Genomic DNA, 20,753 nt, shown 5'->3' with positions numbered 1-20,753 from the left:
CTGAATGCATATGTGTAAAACGGGTGGAGAACCTAGCCCTTGAGTCATCCTGGACCACACACCCTCCCAAGTCACAAGCACCAGCCCTCTTTTACAGTCTCCTTGATAGTGTTTTCTTTTGTCCTAACTGGAATTCATTTTCCATTATCAGAGGCATAGAGATGAACATGAAGCAAGCCTACTCAATAAAAGGTAAAAGTCCCCATCTTTGCCGATGGCCCTGCCTACCACTAATATGTGGGCCCCTAGAAGGCTATCACGAATAGAGTGTGCCCCCCCCCAGGCTATAACATGTCCCCCAGCTTGGTGCAAAAGAAAAGTCTTTTCCTTTTCCTTTCTTCTTCCCTGCTATTTAGCATAATATAACTAATCCACTTTATTCTCTACCAGTCTCCAAAATCCACATTAGTAGCCTCATTTCCATTGATCAAATAAGTGCAAATTCCTGTTTGGAATTCATCTAATGTGGCTGAATCCATTTAAGGCTTCTTTAATAGTGTTAAATAGATTTAGCAATTTGGATACGATCAGTGCTTTCTCCTAAATTACAGATTTCCCTCCCTTCTCACATTGTCCCAGATTTTCCTTTAATTCACATCCAGAGTGTTCTTTCCAATAATGCAGCATATGATTACTCTTTAATTAAAGTAAAATGAAAAATCCACTGTGAAGAAAATGGCCGGGACAAAATCTCACGTCTTTGTTCTGTACTATTTTTTACAGTGAAGGAAATCAGCATTGCTTTGAAATGGGGGGAGGGGGGACAGCCTACATTTTGCATTTATCACATGGGGACAACTCAGACATATCTATATTACCTGGCCTCTGAAATGTATGTACCTGGTCACAACTTTTTTTTCTTCCTCATCACAAGATACATTTCTACACCACTGTCACCCACGGCATGTAGGTTTTTGCCAGTGGACAGCAAAAGAGGTTTAAAGAAGCTCTCAAGGCAAATCTTTGAAAATGACAACTGGGAAACATTGGCCTGCAAGCGCTCCAGTTGGAGAATAGCCTCTACCAAAGGTGTCATGGACTTCAAAGAAGCACAAACTCAGGATGAAAGGGAGACTGAGCTAAGAGGAAGGCACATTTGAAAAATCCTCACCATGATCATCTCCTGCTCAGAAACCTATGTATCCACTGTGGAAGGACGTGTGGATCCAGAATTGGCCTCCACAGTCACTTACGGACTCACTGTTAAAACTGTGTTTATGGAAGACAATCTTACTCGGCTACAAGTGATCGAGAAAGGAAGGAAGGAAGGAAGGAAGGAAGGAAGGAAGGAAGGAAGGAAGGAAGGAAGGAAGGAAGGAAGATGTCTGCAGATGCTCCATGTAACCTGGAAGAATATATGTCACTATATGTTTTTGTATTGTGGCAGCCAGATTAGCAATATCTGAACATTGCATAACCTTTTTATTAAATGTTCAAATTTTAAAAATTCTTTTAAGCAACACTCAGAACAAATCTCTCATATCCATTGACTTTCCCTCCACCCCCATGATGCTCTTTTCTTACTATATAAACCTGCTCTACTACTTATATTTTACCCATTATATACATTGATTCTAACTTATTAAATGTTGCTATGCTTCCTCCATACCTTTTGACATAACCACGATTCCCCCCCCCCACCAAATATCTAAACCTTGGAGGACTTCATCTGAGGACCTGATTCTTGAATGAGCCTCTCAGATTTGGTCTTTGATGCAGAAGTTGGCATATGAAGTACATGCAAGAAGAAAGAACTGCACAATAGATACATTTTGTTATGTTTGGCCAGACTTCATTTCTTCTTGCTCTAGTTATCTCCTGCTTGGACTACTGCAATGTGCTCTATGTGGGGCTACCTTTGAAGGTGACCCAGAAACTACAACTAATCCAGAATGCGGCAGCTAGACTGATGACTGGGAGCGGCCGCCGAGACCATATAACACCAGTCCTGAAAGTCCTACATTGGCTTCCAGTACGTTTCCGAGCAAAATTCAAAGAGTTGGTGTTGACCTTTAAAGCACTAAATGGCCTCGGCCCAGTATACCTGAAAGAGCGTCTCCACCCCCATTGTTCAGCCCTGACACTGAGGTCCAGCGCTGAGGGCCTTCTGGCGGTTCCCTCACCGCAATAAGCAAAGCTACAGGGAACCAGGCAGAGGGCCTTCTTGGTAGTGGTGCCTGCCCTGTGGAACACCCTCCCATCAGATCTCAAAGAGACAAACAGCTACCTGACATTTAGAAGAATCTGAAGGCAGCCCGGTTTAGGGAAGTTTTTAATGTGTGACATTTTAATGTATTTTTAATCTTTGTTGGAAGCTGCCCAGAGTGGCTGGGGAGGCCCAGCCAGATGGGCAAGGTACAAATAAATTATTATTATTATTATTATTATTATTATTTATTATATGTGTGTGTATAAATGACTAAGAAAACATGCATTTTAAATTCCTATTGCAAATTGCTTCAGCATCCGCCGTCATCAGTTGCTCTGATAACAATGATGTCATTTCAAAGGTGGCAGTTATAGATCTTTGAGGACAGAATGCTCAGGAGACCTTCATTCTCTGAAGCTAAGCAATCCTGGTGCTCTCCCCTGTGTTGAAGCCATGCAGTGTTAATGTGTCTGGCATGTACATCTAAAGGTTCTCCCTTCCTGCTAACATTTTTGGATCTGTTGGCAGCTCCAGAGCAATTACTGCCGGGCTGCAGTTCTGAGAATTCAAATGTTTACCACCAGGCATATATTAGCCATATGCATGCTCCTAATAGTTAAATCTGTTTTTCTATTTTTAAGAGAGCTATTGTATGTCAGAAGAAAGCATGTTAAACCTACAGCTGAGACCCATGGCTGTAAAAATCCTGCACTCTCTCTGCACAACTGGGAGTACCGCTCCACATGACCGTTTCCATTCACTTCAATAGAGGGATCGCTCTGCTGCACATTTTGGGTGAGTATTAGTTGACTGCTATGTGAATGCTTTATGGTGATGGGTGTCCACAGGAGGGGGCAATGGTTAAATGCTTGAGCCAATGCTGTACTTGCCAATCTTCCTTATGAGGAAGATTAAGCAAAAGACCCAATTCCAGAGAATACAGGCATTGTTTTCCAAATGCAACAATGATATACAGCAACTACGAACCCATGCTAACGATTTTCCAATCATGCTTTAGCTAAACATTCCTGAGGGGCTGTTCTGTTGTTCTCATTTATTTGTTTTACCCCATAATTGCCTTCCATCTTTGTCTGCTTAAGACAACGAGGAATAAAAAGGCACTCATAATTGAATTCAAGGAAGAAATGATACCATGCGGATTGATGCCAACCTTCCCCTGAGATAATAACATGGTGAACACAAGAATGCAGCTGAAGGATCATGTATTTTATTATGAGAAGCATCATTCAAAGCAACTGGGAAATTAGTAAGAATCACCACATTTCAGTATACTAACATGGTGGTGCAGTTCTATGAGTTATGCATAATAGTAATTTTGTGAAGAACATTGCAGAATTACAAAGCCTTTTAAGAGTAACAGATAACTTAAATGTGTCTAAGTAAAGGAGAATGATATTGGCTTCACTTTAAGGAGAAAGTGAAGCTCTTTATAGATATGATTAGTTGTTTTTGTGCTGCTGGAGGAGGCTCTTGAGAGTCCCATGGACTGCAAGAAGATCAAACGTATCCATTCTTAAGGAAAACAGCCCTGAGTGCTCACTGGAAGGACAGATCCTGAAGCTGAGGCTCCAGTACTTTGGCCACCTCATGAGAAGAGAAGACTCCCTGGAAAAGACCCTGATGTTGGGAAAGATGGAGGGCCCAAGGAGAAGGGGATGACAGAGGGCGAGATGGTTGGATAGTGTTCTTGAAGCTACCAGCATGAATTTGACCAAACTGTGGGAGGCAGTGGAAGACAGGAGTGCTCTGGTCCATGGGGTCACAAAGAGTCGGACACAACTAAATGACTAAACAACAACAAAGTTCTTCTTGAACAAGGCATAGATTGAAGCATTTGTGTCTCAGGGTATTGCATCAGTTATTACTGTTTAAGAGAAATGTTCAGCTGCACTTTAGTCCATCTTCACATGAAGAAGAAGAAGAAGAAGAAGAAGAAGAAGAAGAAGAAGAAGAAGAAGAAGAAGAAGAAGAATTCAAGTTATTTGGACAAATTGTAGACTTTTCACAGAGATCTGAAAATGTCTGTGTGAGAGCCTCAGCTGATTACAGGCTTGCCTGTATTAGGTCCTAATTTCCAGCATCTCTAGGTAAAGAATCTTGGGTAGCAAGGTTGAAAATTGCATTTACTTGTGTTTCTGCTGCCAGTCAGACTTGACAGTACTGAGGTGGATGGACCAATGTTGTGACTTGGTTTCAAGTAGATTCAGATGTTCATGAACCTCCGTGTAGGCTATATCACTGCAGGTGGGAGCTCATGGGACTGAATGCTCTACCCTTCCAAAAAACAAACAAACCAACAACCTACCTCCTGCTCAGCTGGCCACAGGGACACTGCAAGGAGTTGACAAACTGAGTTTTATCACCCCCCTGCAGAATTCACTTCACCATTGACCCCATTCAATAAATGCCATGTTTGCCTTTTCATGCTTCCTTGGGGGCTCAAAGATAGAAATCCCCTGCTTTGTTACTCATGTCAGCTGACTCCATGATGGGAAATAGTGGACAGTGAGTTTTTCAGGATGGTAGTCTGGGCGAAGGGTCTGCATATTGCTCATGGTGCATGGATGAAATAAATGGGAGACCCCAAACAACTCAGTGACACCTCAGTACCTCTACAGTTTCTGCTGATATACTGTGTCAAACAAAGGGAGAAACTTGTTAGGTTGATGAATGTACGTTTCCAAGCACAATTCAAAGTGTTGGTGCTGACCTTTAAAGCCCTAAATGGCCTTGGTCCAGTATATCTGAAGGAGCGTCTCTTCCCCCATCGTTCTGCCCGGACACTGAGGTCCAGCTCCGAGGGCCTTCTGGCGGTTCCCTCACTGCGAGAGGCCAAGTTACAGGGAACCAGGCAGAGGGCCTTCTCGGTAGTGGCGCCCGCCCTGTGGAACGCCCTCCCATCAGATGTCAAAGCGATAAACATCTACCTGACATTCAGAAGACATCTGAAGGCAGCCCTGTTCAGGGAAGTTTTTAATATGTGACATTTTAGTGTATTTTTCATCTTTGTTGGAAGCCGCCCAGAGTGGCTGGGGAAACCCAGCCAGATGGGTGGGGTACAAATAATAAATTATTATTATTATTATTATTATTATTATTATTATTATTATTATTATATATTATGATAATGAGCAAACACTGGACCTAGCACCATCTGTCTACTTTGTACTTTACCACTAGGGAAGATTCCTACAGTAGGTCTCTTTAGTTTGGATATGGCTATATTGCTGTTCTCTTTGGAGATTGAAACACAGGATGAGGTAGAAGGTAGTGTTCCACACCAAGCACCCAAGACACAACAGACAATTCATTAGTCTACCTCCCATCTGCTGCTGTGGGGTTAAGGAGTGACTTTGCATAGTGAGAATTTAGGGCTTTTGACCTGCTCCCCACATTTCTATTTGGCATCCTTGGCAAAAACACCCACTGACTTCCATCACAGCTATAAGGGAGCTTGTGGTGCTGGCCTGTGAGCTTTTTCTTGTGATATATGTCATCCTTATTCAACAAGCTGACATCTTGTTCCTCCACACAGGGGGCACTAAACAGAGCAGAGTTTAGTAGGAGCTTTGGATCCATAGCAGAATCTGAACCATGATTCTGGAAACTCCATGAGATTTCCACACTTTCTTCTTACCTAATGGACGTGAAGCTTGATGTATGCTGTTCTTGTAATGGTAGTCCTTTGTACTCTGTCTGGAGTGTTAGCTATTTGCATGCTGTCTGTTTTTATGCTGCTAGGGGACATGAGCTCCTACCTGCAGAAGTCCCTGAGGTCTGTGGTTTGTCCATTGCTGTTTGCCTTCCTACCCATTCCACCGTGGTAGCCTGCACTGGAAAGGAGAACCTTCTTGTACTGTACATTGCTTGTACTGCACATTGTATATACATGGAGGTTCATGACACAATGACAATGCTATTTATTGATTGGTGTCTCCATACATGTCCAATATAGAAGGCATCACCAGCTGGTGTTGGTGTGTCTGTCAGGGTTGCTGTTGGCCCCTTGTTTCTGTAACTGTTGTGGTGCTTCTGACTTCAATCATGATTCCATTATGCCAGGATTCCATTCAGAGCCATGGTTCCTGACCTAGACTGTTGTTTATCTGTTGTTTAAAAATAAATTGTAACTTAGAAATAACAACAGTAGTCACTTACAAACAACCCAGTTCTCACAAAATATCCAACAGTTTGGGAAAGCATATAATTAAGATTGTCTCCAAAACTTCAGCTAAACTATTTCAAGTAATTAATCACTTGTACTTATTTTTTTGTTATGTATTCAAAGTTTGATATACATTTAAACAAGTTTTTTTATAGACTGTGAGCTTCCCTACTGTGCAATTTCCCACATCTTCAGGAGCTATTCATCTTTGGCCAGTGAGCTATTTGCTGAGTGTTTTGAAAAAACAAGTCTAGCAATCAGATTACATATTACTTCCTGATTACTTTTTGATGCACATATAAACTAATATGTCGAGACTACTTTCTACACTTTTGAGATATCAAAGCTGTGAAGGTTGAACATTACTGAATAATCCAAGTGCCCAATTCAGAATGCCAAAGATTTTTCAAAATATAGCAACTGTAATTCCAATTTCTTTGGAGCTGTAACAACACCGAGGCTATGTTTTGTAGCATCTTTTGATCAAATCCCACTGGGACTTACTTTTGAGTAGACACATAAAGTATTGTGCTGTGATTCTCTTTTCAACAGTGGCAGCAATGAAGCCTGTGCAAAACAGTAAAATGATAAACATGGATCAGGGCCTATCTCCACCATTGTTGTTCCTCACCAAAACCATTGAAAATCATTCTCATTCATTGATGTCCCTTCTACCCATTCATACAGATCTTAGTTGGGCTTTAGCTGTTCACATCCATGATTTGTAGTACGCTGCTGGAATCACAATCTGGGTCTACCTCTCCTGTCTTGGAAAGGACTTTACCATCACCCCCTGGACCTTTCTTGCTATCATGGAAAAACAAGACCCCACAACACACCACCTTTCTCTGTCTCACTCCAAATGTTTCTCTGAGAGCCTTTCACTTGTCTTGTTATTCCCTGCAGCTGGTTTCCCTACTTCACACCACTTCTGATACACAGGCCTGTCACTTTCCACAAAACAGCTGGGGCTTTGGCGATGAGGACTGCTGTTTCACGTCTTTCATTACATGTAAAATCTTGCCAGTAGGAAACTGGCAGCACAAAGCTCTTTGGACATGGTAACTTGTCAGGGTTTCTATAATTCCTGTGGACCTCCCTGCTCAAGCTAGAGACCTGCTGGATCTTGCTCATCCTGGTGGGTCTTGCCATAAATTGCTCCCTAAGCATACTTAGGAACTGTGCTGCCTGTCTATTGCTGATGCATGAACCTGCCTTCACATTTTGTGTTGTAATCTTCTGAAAGAAAGAAAAGGAAGGAAGGAAGGAAGGAAGGAAGGAAGGAAGGGAGGGAGGGTCTGGGTAGCTGGGGGTATAACCCCCTTTCTGTACCCTATTTTCAGTTACCTATATGAAAGTGCTGTCTGCAGCACGTCTCTAATCATTTCATAGGTGAACCAGTCTCTAGTTTTGGGGTGGCAATATATCTCTTTCCTCTTTCCACTATTAAAAAGGAACTGCACTTAAGCTTAGTGGTCCAGTTCATATATGGGAGAAGCAAATCTTCCTTGCCATTATTCAGGACCGCATATGGCAAATATGCCTACACATCACATTTCCTATTCTAACCAGGTAAAGGTAAAGGGACCCCTGAGCATTAAGTCCAGTTGCGGATGACTCTGGGATTGCGGCACTCATCTTGCTTTACTGGCTGAGGGAGCCGGTGTTTGTCCGCAGACAGCTTCCGGGTCATGTGGCTAGCATGACATAACCCGCTTCTGGCGAACCAGAGCAGCGCACAGAAACGCCGTTTACCTTCCCGCCGGAGCGGTACCTATTTATCTACTTGCACTTTGATGTGCTTTCGAACTGCTAGGTTGGCAGGAGCTGGGACCCAACAACGGGAGCTCGCCCCATCGCGGGGATTTGAACCACCAACCTTCTGATCAGCAAGCCCTAGGCTCAGTGGTTTAGACCACAGCGCCACCCACCAGAGGGTGGCCAATTTCCCAGGCTATGTTACAGTGTCAAGTATATTTCACAAGACTATTAGCAATAAGTATGCTTCTGCTATGTTTCCCCCCAGTATCCATGCAGTGTTGAAGGCTGATTATTTAGCGACCATTATCACCGTGCATCATTTCTATGGCAAACAACATTAATCAAAGGAGAGACAGAAGAGGACAACTCCCGCAGAGAGACACAGTTGGGCATCAAAGCTCTCAGTGCTAAAGATGTGTGGTGTGCATAGCGTAGAGAGAGCATCTCATATCTTTAATTATTGATTAAGAAAACTCGATTAACGAAAATAAGTCTAGGTAAAAAGAAGGTATGCCAGGAATATAACTATCTGCATTGGGGGGGAGGGGTCTTTTTTAATTGGAAATGGCTGAGAATGTAAAACAAAAGGCTTAGCAGAAAGAAAGGTATTTGAAATCTATGACAAATGTTGTTTTACAATCAAGACAGGATTGAGAATTGATCCATGGTTTCAACAAATCACATTCCTTTCACAACACAGCAGTCTTCAAGATGCATACAGAGCAGGCTTTAACAACCTGTGCTTTGGACTACAACTCCCATAAGCCCTAGCAGTAGAAGAAAAAGGTAAAGGTAAAGGACCCCTGGATGGTTAAGTCCAGTCAAAGGTGACTATGGGGTTGCAGCGCTCATCTTGCTTTCAGGCCAAGGGAGCCGGCGTTTGTCCACAGACAGCTTTCCAGGTCATGTGGCCAGCATGACTAAACTGCTTCTGGCACAATGGAACACTGTGATGGGAAACAGAGTGCACCGAAATGCCGTTTACCTTCCCGCCACAGCGGTACCTATTTAACTATTTGCACTGGCATGCTTTCGAACTGCTAGGTTGGCAGGAGCTGGGACAGAGCAACGGGAGCTCACCCCGTCATGGGGATTCGAACCACTGACCTTCTGAAGGCAAGCCCAAGAGGCTCAGTGGTTTAGACCACAGCGCCACCCGCATCCTAGCCCCAGCAGTATTGCAGGTTTGTGAAGGGAAGGCTGACCTAAGAGACAGTATTTTGAATATACCTCTCCCACAAAATCTCCCTGGATGGGTAAGCTTAGCACATCCGGAGGAAGGCTTCTCAATGACTGGAGCTATGTAGGAATGATTAATGCTAAGATGCTATGTGTGCATCTGATGTAGTGATACTCCTGCACTTTGTAATTGCCTGCTTCAGTGAAAACATGTGGTCTGCATCCAATAAGACTTTTCAGAGGCATTTTTAAAAGCATCCATCAGCTTTGAAAACCAAGAAAATAAAGGCAAGGGGAGGGCTTTGTGGCAATATATAGTCTCTGCCTAAGCTTCAGCTTATTTGGGTCAGAGAGCTTTGGTGTGTTTTGCTAAACAAGCTCAGATATTACACAGTTCCCTTGTTCCCAAAGCTTTGAAGCATCCCTGGGTTTACCCATAGCTCTCTGAAGCCTTAGAAGATCACCCATTGGGGGCTTTTGCATGGCTCAGTCTGAGCTGTGATTAATGTCCAAGACTTGTTCAAGAAACATGGACTTTTCTGAGGGGCAGTTAATAAAGCAGTGTGTTAAGGTTGCCAGCACTATAAGCTGGGACAGATCTTTTTATTATTACTTTGGGAGAGGGTTAAACTTTTTATTTCGGAGTTTTCTGAGAAAGCTCATGAATACCAAGCCAGAAATAAATGGGTGTGAGGGAGAGATGCAGTACTATGAGGATTCTACAAGGCGACCTTCTCCAATGGGGGCTCAGATATTTATATTGTGGAATAAGTGACAACTGTGACTTACAAGTAATTGAATACTGCTCAAAGTTACACAGGTTTCTATAGAAGCTTTGGGTTTCATAAAGCAGAAAAATTAAGTGCCAACTGGGATGGGGAGGGGAATTCAGTTTGCATTCTAATGGAAACCTTTGTATTCTGAAACAATACGCAAACTGAAACCCAGCTTTCCTTCCAAAAGTCACACTTCTGCAATTCTCCCAAAAATGTGAAAAAAAAATGTATGTCTCAAGGGAAAGTATGCATAAAAATGCATATATCTGTGAAACCGACACACAGCTTTTTATTGGGGAAGTTGATTGAAAAGGTAAATATTAAGCAAAATTGCATACCAAAGTGTACCTAGAATGGTGGCAAATTTTCATGAGTGTTTCCTAAAAAATAATAATAATAATAATCAGTAAGTGATACATAAATATTGCAAACTGAACCTAAGAACTGAGGAAGAACTAAGGAAAAACAACAGCTGCCTGATTCCTCCATCCTTGTTTCCCGCACTGCTAAACTGGTCCGTACAACTGCACAAAGCTTAACAGTATAGGAAAAAGTGTGCTTCCTTTCACTATGCAGAGAACATGTAATGGGAAATCGGGTCCTCCCTTAAAGAGGGCATGTATTGCAGTGAGACCTGGAAACTGACACCCTGTGTTGTGGGTGGGTACGATTGGTCAGCCACAACACCTGATTGGTAGGTCCCTCGTAGCTGGGTGCAATCTGGCCAATGGGATGCAGTCCAAACGGTTCGAGGGACCTATTTATACCCATGCATGTGACCCAGAGCTTCCTCTTTCGGAGCGTGCATTTAGAACATCCGCCCACCTCTCCCTACTTTTAGGGCTTTGTGCTTGACCTTGCTATGCCATCGTGTGTCATCTGTCATTGGGACAGGGGCATTGCAGGAATTTTCCCCGCTTGGCTGATTGGCTGTTGTCATTTGGGTTTCGCCTGCATAGCAAATCTTCACAAATTGTAAGGTTGTGGATAGGCTCTGGTTCAGATGATAGGGATGGGAGAACGCTCTTGCCATCCCTATGTGAAGGGTATTCCATTAAAGGAATCCAGGAAATTCATGGTTTGGTCAACCCCTGAGAGGGGGTTGTGCCCGTGCCTGAGTCCAGGAGGACATTTGGGGGGCGGAGATAGCCTGTTTCCGCTTTCAGCTTATCCAGGTGTTCACCCTTGGCTGACCTATTCTGGAACCCTGGGTCAGTGCTGCCTGCAAGAGTGTAGGGAGCTAGTCGAACCAGAGCCTATGCAACCATTCACTTTCAGTAATCAATAAAGTTGTGGCCTAAATGCTGCCAAAAACCAAAACCAAAATTTGAGTGAATTTATTTAGGGGGGAGGTTTCTGGGTCTGAACACGCAAAAGCCTTTCATTGTTGGCAGGTCAGGCAGAGGGAGAGAATCTTGTAAACCAGATCCCTGCATGACTGATCCCGATTTTACTGGGACATCATTGATGTCCCAGCAGCTGTCCTGGCTTCTTATGTCAATATGTGATGTCCTGCTTCCTCCACAGGGTCCCCACCAAGGCCTGGAGGCCTGCCACAGTCACTGACGTGCTTCAGGAAGCTGGGCCGCACTTCCAGAAGCACACTTTCTCTCCTCTCCCAATCTGAGCACTCAGCAGAGGCTTTTCAGAGATGGTGGGACTTCTGGTGGAGGCAGTGGGCAGGGGGATGAATTGTGAGGTTGCACAAGGTAGTGGTGGCAGTGACAGACCTGAGTCGGTGGGGGGCAGCGGCATGGATTTCGGTTAGAATAAGTTGGAGGGTGTGGCGATCACACAGGGTCCCCAGATGTTTAACCATCTATTGATCCCTGTGCCACCACTGTGCTTGCTTCCCCACTGCCACCAACCAGTTACTCTCTGGTAAAACACTGAATCCAGTCAGCTGTCAAAAGTGAACCAAAAACACACACCAAGTTTATTTTACAAACATTAACAAGTTTATGGTTTCTCAGATAATATTCCTGTCGGTATCTTAACTTTAGTTTCTTTACCGGCCTATACCTTCCTAATATCTTCTGACTGATTATCTCAACTGTTTGACTCCTCTTAACACATTCTCTCAGTCTCTCACATCAGGCTAGCGCAACCAACAGACTCATCCTCTCTGTCTCTTCTAACTACAGACTGTCTTCTCAACAACTCTAACTAACTAAAGAAACCTCTGTGCTTAAACCTTATACACAGTTAACTCTGCCCCCTGGCTTCCCATTGGTTAGACATTTTACAATTAGTTAACCCTTTCCCTCTGAACCCAGTATGATGTCACACACATAGGAGGGCAAACTCCACAGAGGGTTTGCCCTTGATGGCATCTCTGTGCTGAAAAAGAGGGCAGCGATCCTGCTCATCTAGAATGCAAGAAAGTGACTACACTGTCAAATGTATGAAGCTGAAAAGCAAAAGGAAAGAAAAAAGGCACCAGTGAAATGGAGAAAAGGAGGGAGATGGAATCTGAAGGGTGTGCTTTTTAAGTAAGCCTGGGGCAGGGGGACTGCATTTTGCTATGGTCAGTAAAACTTAGTGCACATTTGAGAATTAATATCCCCCCTTTCCCTCTTTTTAAATGTATGAAGGAGGTTGCAAGACTCTGAAATTCAACAACTCTTGTTATATATAGCAATAGCAGCAGAAAATATGATTAATAGGTGGCCTGATTTCTGAGCAGTAGAAGAAAGGTGGAGTGTGATTGTAATGTAGAAGAAATGATACACGTCACACAACCCAACTTTCTAAAATGCTTCCAAATTCCAAACCGTTCTGGATGCCCAAATTCAGAACACAGAGGGGAATTTCTCTGGTCAGCATGTTTAAACAGTGAATCAGACAGCCAAGGGTTTATTGATCTGGCATGGATTTTACCAAAAGGGGTCAAACCTGAAATACTGTAGGTTAAATATTGTGGGGGATGTTTCTCTTTTGTGAAAACATATTTTGCTTCAGGCAAACATGGTAGCTCTACACTTTGTGTTTGAAAAAAACAGTTTGTGTGACACTAATAAAAGGAGACTATGACTCAGACACCTTATTTATGCTACAACATGCTAGAAATATAATTCAAAGAGTATCCTCACCTGGTAATAGCTATATATGTGCACTGAAGAATTTTGCGGTATTGTCTGAAAGAACATGTTATATATCAAATACAGAGAAGACCCTGATACTTCAGGATTTTCTCCTCTCCCCACCCTCCCAAGCAGATAGTGGGTGACATTTCAATTTTGCCTCTACTTACCTTTACACAGGTGGCACTGTGGGTTAAACCACTGAGCCTAAGACTTGCTGAACAGAAAGTCGGCGGTTCAAATCCCTGCGACGGGGTGAGCTCCTGTTGCTCGGTCCCAGCTCCTGCCAACCTAGCAGTTCGAAAGCATGTCAAAGTGCAAGTAGATAAATAGGTACCGCTCCAGCGGGAAGGTAAACAGCGTTTCCGTGCACTGCTCTGGTTCGCCAGAAGCGGCTTAGTCATACTGGCCACATGACCCGGAAACTGTACACCGGCTCCCTTGGCCAATAAAGCGAGATGAGCACCATAACCCCAGAGTCGGTCACGACTGGACTTAACTGTCAGGGGTCCCTTTACCTTTACCTTTACCCTGTATGGAAGAAGAAGAAGAGTTTGGATTTGATATCCTGCTTTATCACTACCCTAGGGAGTCTCAAAGCGCCTAACATTCTACTTTTCCTTCCTTCCCCACAACAAACACTCTGTGAGGTGAGTGGGGCTGAGAGACTTCCAAGAAGTGTGACTGGCCCAAGGTCACCCAGCAGCTGCATGTGGAGGAGCGGGGAATCAAACCCGGTTCACCAGATTACAAGACTACCACTCTTAACCACTACACCAGTGACTTCTTTAGCATAGAATTGTAGATTTGGAATTAATATAAAATTGCATAGATGGAAGGGACCACTAGGGTCATCTAGTCCAACTCCCTGCAACGCACAAATCTTTTGCCCCAGGTGGGGCTCAAATCCACACTCAAAATAGTCAGTCTTGGCTTTTTATTTGCATTGAATGTTATTTAAGCTAAAGCTTTCGATTTATTGCCATCTGTCTTTGAAAGCTAATCCTACACTTTCAAATGTTATCAAAAAGGATCTCTGCTGTTATTTATTTTTTAAAGACTGGAGTTCTGATTTTTTAATTTCATATTTTTTTGCTCACTTTGACTCATCTCTTTGAACATAAAATTGCAAGGGTGAAGTAATCTAACAATTTTATATGCATTTTAAGCAAGTTGGTGGGGGAGTATCACAGTACTTTTGGAATACAGAATGTGAAACTTCTTTTTTTAAAAAAAGTACTGTGGTAAACATTTTATTTCCGTGGTTTTATTTTGAATTGTGTTTTAAGATGCTCTAAGTATTTCACATGTATTGGTTCTGTGTTAGCTTTGCATCAGGTTTCAAAGATAGGGCATTTTTAGCTGTACATTTTCCCCATCCTTCTTATTCTCATAGATCATAATGATCTTGCAACAGTTCAAAAATATACTTAGCATACATTGCTGTTTACCCATATTTCTCAGATGTTTCAGAAATGGGAAACCTGGAATGGAATCAGCTGTTATGAAGGATCTGAAAATCAAATCCATGTGGCACAGATCTAAAATGCAGAGCAGATCTCTATGGATGTCTGTCTTGCTAGTGTCTTCAAGTCCTGAATGGAATTTGGATCTCATGTACTTTGCATTATCTTAACTTACGATGGGCTTGTTTTACAGCAGCTTCTTGTGTATACGATTTAACAGGATTGTTAAAATCTCCTTACTTTTAGAATACATGACAACTTTCATCAGAGCATCTAAAGGCATACAACTGCAACACACACACACACACACATACACACACACACTTATTACAAAATCTAAACTGTCAGTACAATAAATGTAGATATATTTTGGATGGACAAAACAATAGTGTGAATACAGTAGTCAAAAGCGAACTTTTAAAATTGCTTAAACTCAGCCAGTGAGCATCCCAGGGGAGTGGGGCAGTGATGTCACACCTCCCCAAGGGATGACACCCGGGGCAGACCACACACACTGCACCCCCATTCCTATGCCAGTGAACTCAGCTATTCTTCACGACTTCCCTGAAATCTGGTTAGATCATACCTTTCAACAGATTCTCCATTCCAAATTCCATTGGTTGCAAGATCAGAATCAATACATAATCAGAATGAATTGTGTTTGTTTTTAGTGCCTTGGGTGGCACTATTATTGCCACTGTTATTTTATTCGCCACTTAATACCAAAATAGGATTCCATTTTGGTAACAGCACATCAGAGGCATCCCTTGCACCCCCATTAAGGAGCTGCATCTGCACACACACCAGAAATATAGCCACATTAGAAATTACTACCTTTTACACGTCTCAAATACTTGAAGCATCCAGAGTGAAGGCAAGGCAAGGAGGAAGGGTGAGCAAATTTGCATGCCTTTGTGCCGCAGTGCGTGAAGGATGAGAAGCTTCTCCTATGTTTGATCTCTCAATAACAGTAGCATTATGTCACCACACACATATGTATCAGACACTCCATAGTCTGATTTTTGCACCCCACTGGGCATGCACCCTTGCCGGGGGCAAGATTCACCAACCCCTAGGGACGCCTCTGCACCACATGCTTCTAGATCTTCTTGTTTATCATTATTATTGGTTTTCCATCTGACAAGGCTTATCGCTGGCTATTCCACTGGTGATAGGTTGTTGTTTTTTTAAGCCCTTTATTAGAAAAGTTGCCATTGTATATAATTGACCTCCAATAGTAGCAAGGGTCAGTTCATTAGGGGAAACTGGTCGCAAGTCTTCTATGAACATTCTGTTCTCATACTGTCCATTAGCAGTTGCTAATGTATATTAATGATTGAATGTGCATTAATGAGCCATTGATTTTTTTAAAAAAAGGAATTAAACAGCGCTCTTAAATTATATCAAGGGAAATGGTCTGTTAGTATGATGCAAATTAATGCTTACCACTTCCCCCCAAAGAGAGAAAAGAAAGTGGAACATTAAGACCAGGCTGTTTGGTATCTTTCAGAGCCCTACCCTGGCAAGAGGCAGAGAGAGAGAAAGAAAGAAAGAAAGAAAGAAAGAAAGAAAGAAAGAAAGAAAGAAAGAGACATCAAAAGTGCAATGTCACCATCTCAACGTGCTATCAGACTGAGCAGAAGCTAACTGCAGCTTTGATCATATTGCCGCCTCAGCCTTAAACTTAGTGCAGAATAAGGGAGAAGGGGATGATGCTGTCAGAAATTCCTTTTAATCTTTGAAAGAAGAAAGGAAAGAAACTGTAACTGCAGCAGTAGTAAATCAAAGTTAGACTCCCAGATAAGAACTGTTAGCTGATAGATTCAGAATTATTAAGTGAATTGTAAGATAGGATGCGGTGTTGTACATTTTCTTCATGTATATCAAACCTGCAGTGTAATGTTCTTAACAATATGTTTTTAAACCATGCAATAAGGTTCAGTGGGGCATTCCATGGTAATTGAGCATAGGATAGCAGCCTTAATTATCTGTCTTTGTTTCTTGGTTCCTGTATGATAATAAATAAAACAAATAAATGTGATCCAAAAAGTTTAGTGGCACTCAAAATCACCCCTGAGCATTATTTCCTAAGACATAGGTTTGACTGGTTTTAATGGAATTTACTTCCAAGTTAGCACACAGAGGTTCTCGGCATAATGCTGCGGCCTTCAGGTAGCTTAAACCAGTTGATTTCTATTGACTTTAACTGAACTCAGAACAATTTAGCATGGACGCTTCCAGTGGTTTGTTTGTTTTTTGTCAGCACAATAACCTCGTAATAAGGAAATGTAATCATCATGGTTCATTCTGCCTGTCTTAGACTTCCAAAAAGGAGAGTCATCCAAAGCCCTTAACATGATCAGGCCAATATAAGCAACAGTAACTGTCCTGTTCCAAGTACACCCTCATACAGGAAACTCGTATGTAACTAGGGATTCATGCATTCATCCATTTTGGCTCTCTAAAGGAGCAAGCCAACACAAGGGAAGGTAGAAAAAGTTATATTGGTATGCCAAATCCAAACTCCATTCAGGAGTGGGGCTACAGCTGACTGAGCCAGTCAAAGCCTGGCAGAAGGAAAATAAGCCTTTAAATTGTTTGACTTACAGCACATTTTTGAGCTCTGAGCCAACCAGGCCCTTCCCCCAAGTAAATAACTTCACACTGACACGTATTTTTGGTTTAAGTTATTGGGTAAAATTTAGGCCACAACTTTACTGATTACAACAAAGTGAGTGGTATTGGCTTAGGCATTGGCAACTGACTATAACTGACTCCTACCTCTCTGGCAGGTAGTCTGGAAGGGTAAAGAAACGAGGGAGCCACATCAATGAAGACCAACCGAAGCTCACCCCGGGGTTCCTGTGGTCCTGGCATGGCCCTAGCCCCTCAAGTGGACTTTGGATGAGATCTAGGACCCCCCAGATTCCTTTACCAGAATACCCTATTCATGGAGGGGCAGGTGATGGCCGCACCTCCCCTCCCACACACCTCACTAAGCCAATGCCTAACTGCCAAACCTTACAAAGTTGTGACAATTCCTAAGGGGGTAGGCGAAAACCAAGTGGCTAGTGCCATTTTGCCAAAAGGACAAAATTCCTACCCGGCCCCTGTTCCAAAACAGGCAGCCAACTAACATTCAAAGCAAGGCCAATGCAGCAACCTATAAATAGGGATGGGAGGGCAGGTGTTCAGCAGCGTGAAGCAATTGTCTTGGCCATGTCACGCTGCCGCTTTTAAAGGCACCCCCCCATCACACCACCTGCCTCGGATTGGCTCAAACGGCCTGGTGTGATTGTGGGGCCATAATGACAGGCCTGGGACATGCCCAACACCTACCACCTAGTGGGGTGTGGGTGTGGGTGTGGGTGTGTCTCAGGGGTCTGAGCACAACCAGGACCCTCATTAAGGAGGATCCCCTTTGCCAGCTTATTTTACATTGGGTTGCCACATCGTGTGACCAAGATGAAGGAGCTTAGGATCCAGCCTAAGTCTCCACCACCACCACCACTTTCTGGTCCTCCTGTCATACCTGTGGAACACATTGAGCTTGGCTCAGCATGTTGGGTTCTGGCTGAGAATGGGGGAGAGATGCTGAACATTCTGTGGCTGAGTCAGGGGTGATGGAGTTAAGACAGCATAGCCTGGGTTCACCAGATAAGAAACTCAGCAAAACGGTGTAATCGAACTTACATGGTTGAGAGAATAAAATGGGTAGCCCACATCTGCTACCTGAACACATTGAAAGGAAGGGTGGCGTGCAAATGGTTTTAACCAAGCAAATGGATCAATTATTCATTTAAAAACAATAGATTTTGCTAATTAAAAACCTTTCAAAAGTTGACTGAGAAATCCATTATAAAGCTAATATAGTCTGAGGAAATGGTTTCTACAGCTATCCCACAGTGATTAACTGGACACATTCTTATCTGTCACTTAAAAGAAGACTTGGCAATCACGGTGTCTGATTTTGACTCTTTATGAAAAGAATAAAATATAACATATGGTTTGTTTATTTCTCTTTCTCTTGGTGGTTGAGAAGGCAGATGCTTAATGGCAAGACTTTGAGAAAGAGCCTTTCTAAAAGTCACTTTTAGAGTTATCTGTCAATTTGATTTGAGAACGTAAGATGGCCATTCTTCTTAGTATGAAGCCCAATATTATGATAGAATGAATGCAATTTCTGACATAAGCATTTACATCATTACCTCGGCTTCTTCATAGCTATAGCATATTAGTCAACCAGAAGTCTTGGGAAGATAAATCACTGTCAGCATAGGAGGGAGATGTGATTTATATTCTACTTCCATGTATTTATTTAGAATGGAACTATGAGATTAAACAAAAAGCTAAATTGGCTGTTGACTCAACAAGGGAAAAAATGAACACTTGTAAATAAATTGTGCTTCACAGACCAGTACTTGGGACATTAAATGTAAGCTCTGCCCCTTTCTCTCCAGCAACTAACTGCCAAACAGCATGTAGAAAATAAATTACCGTGGGGGGGGGGGAATCACAATTTGCTAATGTTCTCCAAAGGGCTGTGCCAAGTTATGAATAGAGGTTATAATTCTTGTGGCTTGATTTGGCAATAATATGGGAAGTGATGTTTTGCTTAAGATGCAGTCTGATAAAAATGTTGACTGGGTTCCTCTGCTGTTTTTGTTTTTAAATGCATCCTGTTTTCAAAACACGGGACTGCTATCATATTTCTGGGAATATTCAGTCATTCATCTGTGTATGCAAGAAAAAATTGTTTACTAGGGCCATGTGTTAGAAGCTCTATGCCAGAACTTCCCAGCCATGCAGCAAAACACAGTTCACTAGAATTTGATGTTTCTACATCCTGGCTATGTATGTAAGAACCAAGAAATTGTCAAGTACCAAGTAGGTTAATGAAATGGGTTTTCCTTGTTGATCAAATGGTGTACGGGGCTGCTCTTTGGTAATCATATAATTTTCAATTAATAAATATATTTTTATAGAGGTATAATCTAGAATTCCCAAGCTCTTTCTGAGTCTGCCCTGAAAAACTCAGACACACCTAATAAATCATGACAATAACATCACCTAGCCTGGTAAAAGCCTGGAATACACTGAACTCAGTTTCCTCCTGTACTGGACTCTAGATACAAATAATTTTCTAAGACAACTGAGGCTATTCAGCTCCATAGTCAAATTAGCAAAGCTGATGTTAGGGAGGAAAAATATAATTTGTGGTTATCATGATCTTTCTCCCCAGGAGCAGAGACAGCTTCAGGCTTAATAACATAAACAGAGCCCTCTGGATCAGACCAGTGGCTCATCTACAGTAGTCCAGCATCCTGTTTTCACAGGGGCCTACTAGGTGCTTATGGGAAGCCCACAAGCAGAAACTGAGGTCAACAGCATTCCTGTGGTTTCCAGCAAGTAGTATTCAGAAGCTTACTGCCTTTGTCAGTGGATTCTTGATGTAGTGTTCTGTTCTGAGCCATATTCTATTCCAGTGCTCTCTCTAAATGTGGAATTCCATGGTGGCACCATTGCAGAATTGCTTGCTCATTGTGATCTGTCCAGGGTGCTGAATGACCCTATTTCTCTCTCCATACATTGATTCGTGATCCTGAATGGGACCTGCAACTCTTATCTCTGCATTTAGAGTGCGAACCTGTGCACTTACTTGTGAGTAAGGCACACTGAACTTTCATTTTTGATAGGCTTGGTGTGTTGGACAGGCAAGCTGGTAAATAGCCTGTTTTCATTTGAGGGACCAAACCTGGAGAGCAATTGGATTAATCCTATAGCCTTTGGTGGACACAGGTTATTTCATTTCCAAAAAACAAAAAACCAATCATGCCAAGTACTATACAGCACAGGGTACAGGTTATTTGCCTGATGTGACATTCCATACAATTTGCTGTTTATTAGGACTTGAGCTAGGGAGAGCTAAATACTCTAGGTAGGTAAAATCTATTAGATGTACTGCAGCAGCTACCCCCTGTCAATAAGATTGTGCTGCTCAACTGGTGGAGACCATTTGTAGCTAATAAGAATCAGTGCATCAAATTGTGTTAAGACTATGATTTGATAAGTCAAATACACCATCAGTGTATCAAACACCTAGCAGACCAAAAACAAAACAAAACGTAGGTGTTCTTATTGGGGAGAACCTTA

General features: G+C 42.5%; 1 long non-coding RNA gene across 1 annotated transcript; it reads left to right on the top strand.

Moving 5' to 3' along the window:
• Positions 1-2,450: 2,450 nt before the first annotated feature.
• On the top strand, positions 2,451-16,670 carry LOC309339872. The gene is made up of 2 exons (XR_014155588.1): positions 2,451-2,944; positions 16,111-16,670. It is a non-coding gene; the product is annotated as an uncharacterized lncRNA (long non-coding RNA).
• The last annotated feature ends 4,083 nt before the right edge of the window (positions 16,671-20,753 follow it).

The sequence above is a fragment of the Podarcis erhardii genome (genome assembly GCF_964252035.2).
Source record: "Podarcis erhardii genome assembly, chromosome: 4".
Taxonomy (NCBI): domain Eukaryota; kingdom Metazoa; phylum Chordata; class Lepidosauria; order Squamata; family Lacertidae; genus Podarcis; species Podarcis erhardii.
This window is presented reverse-complemented; position numbering and strand designations above follow the sequence as displayed.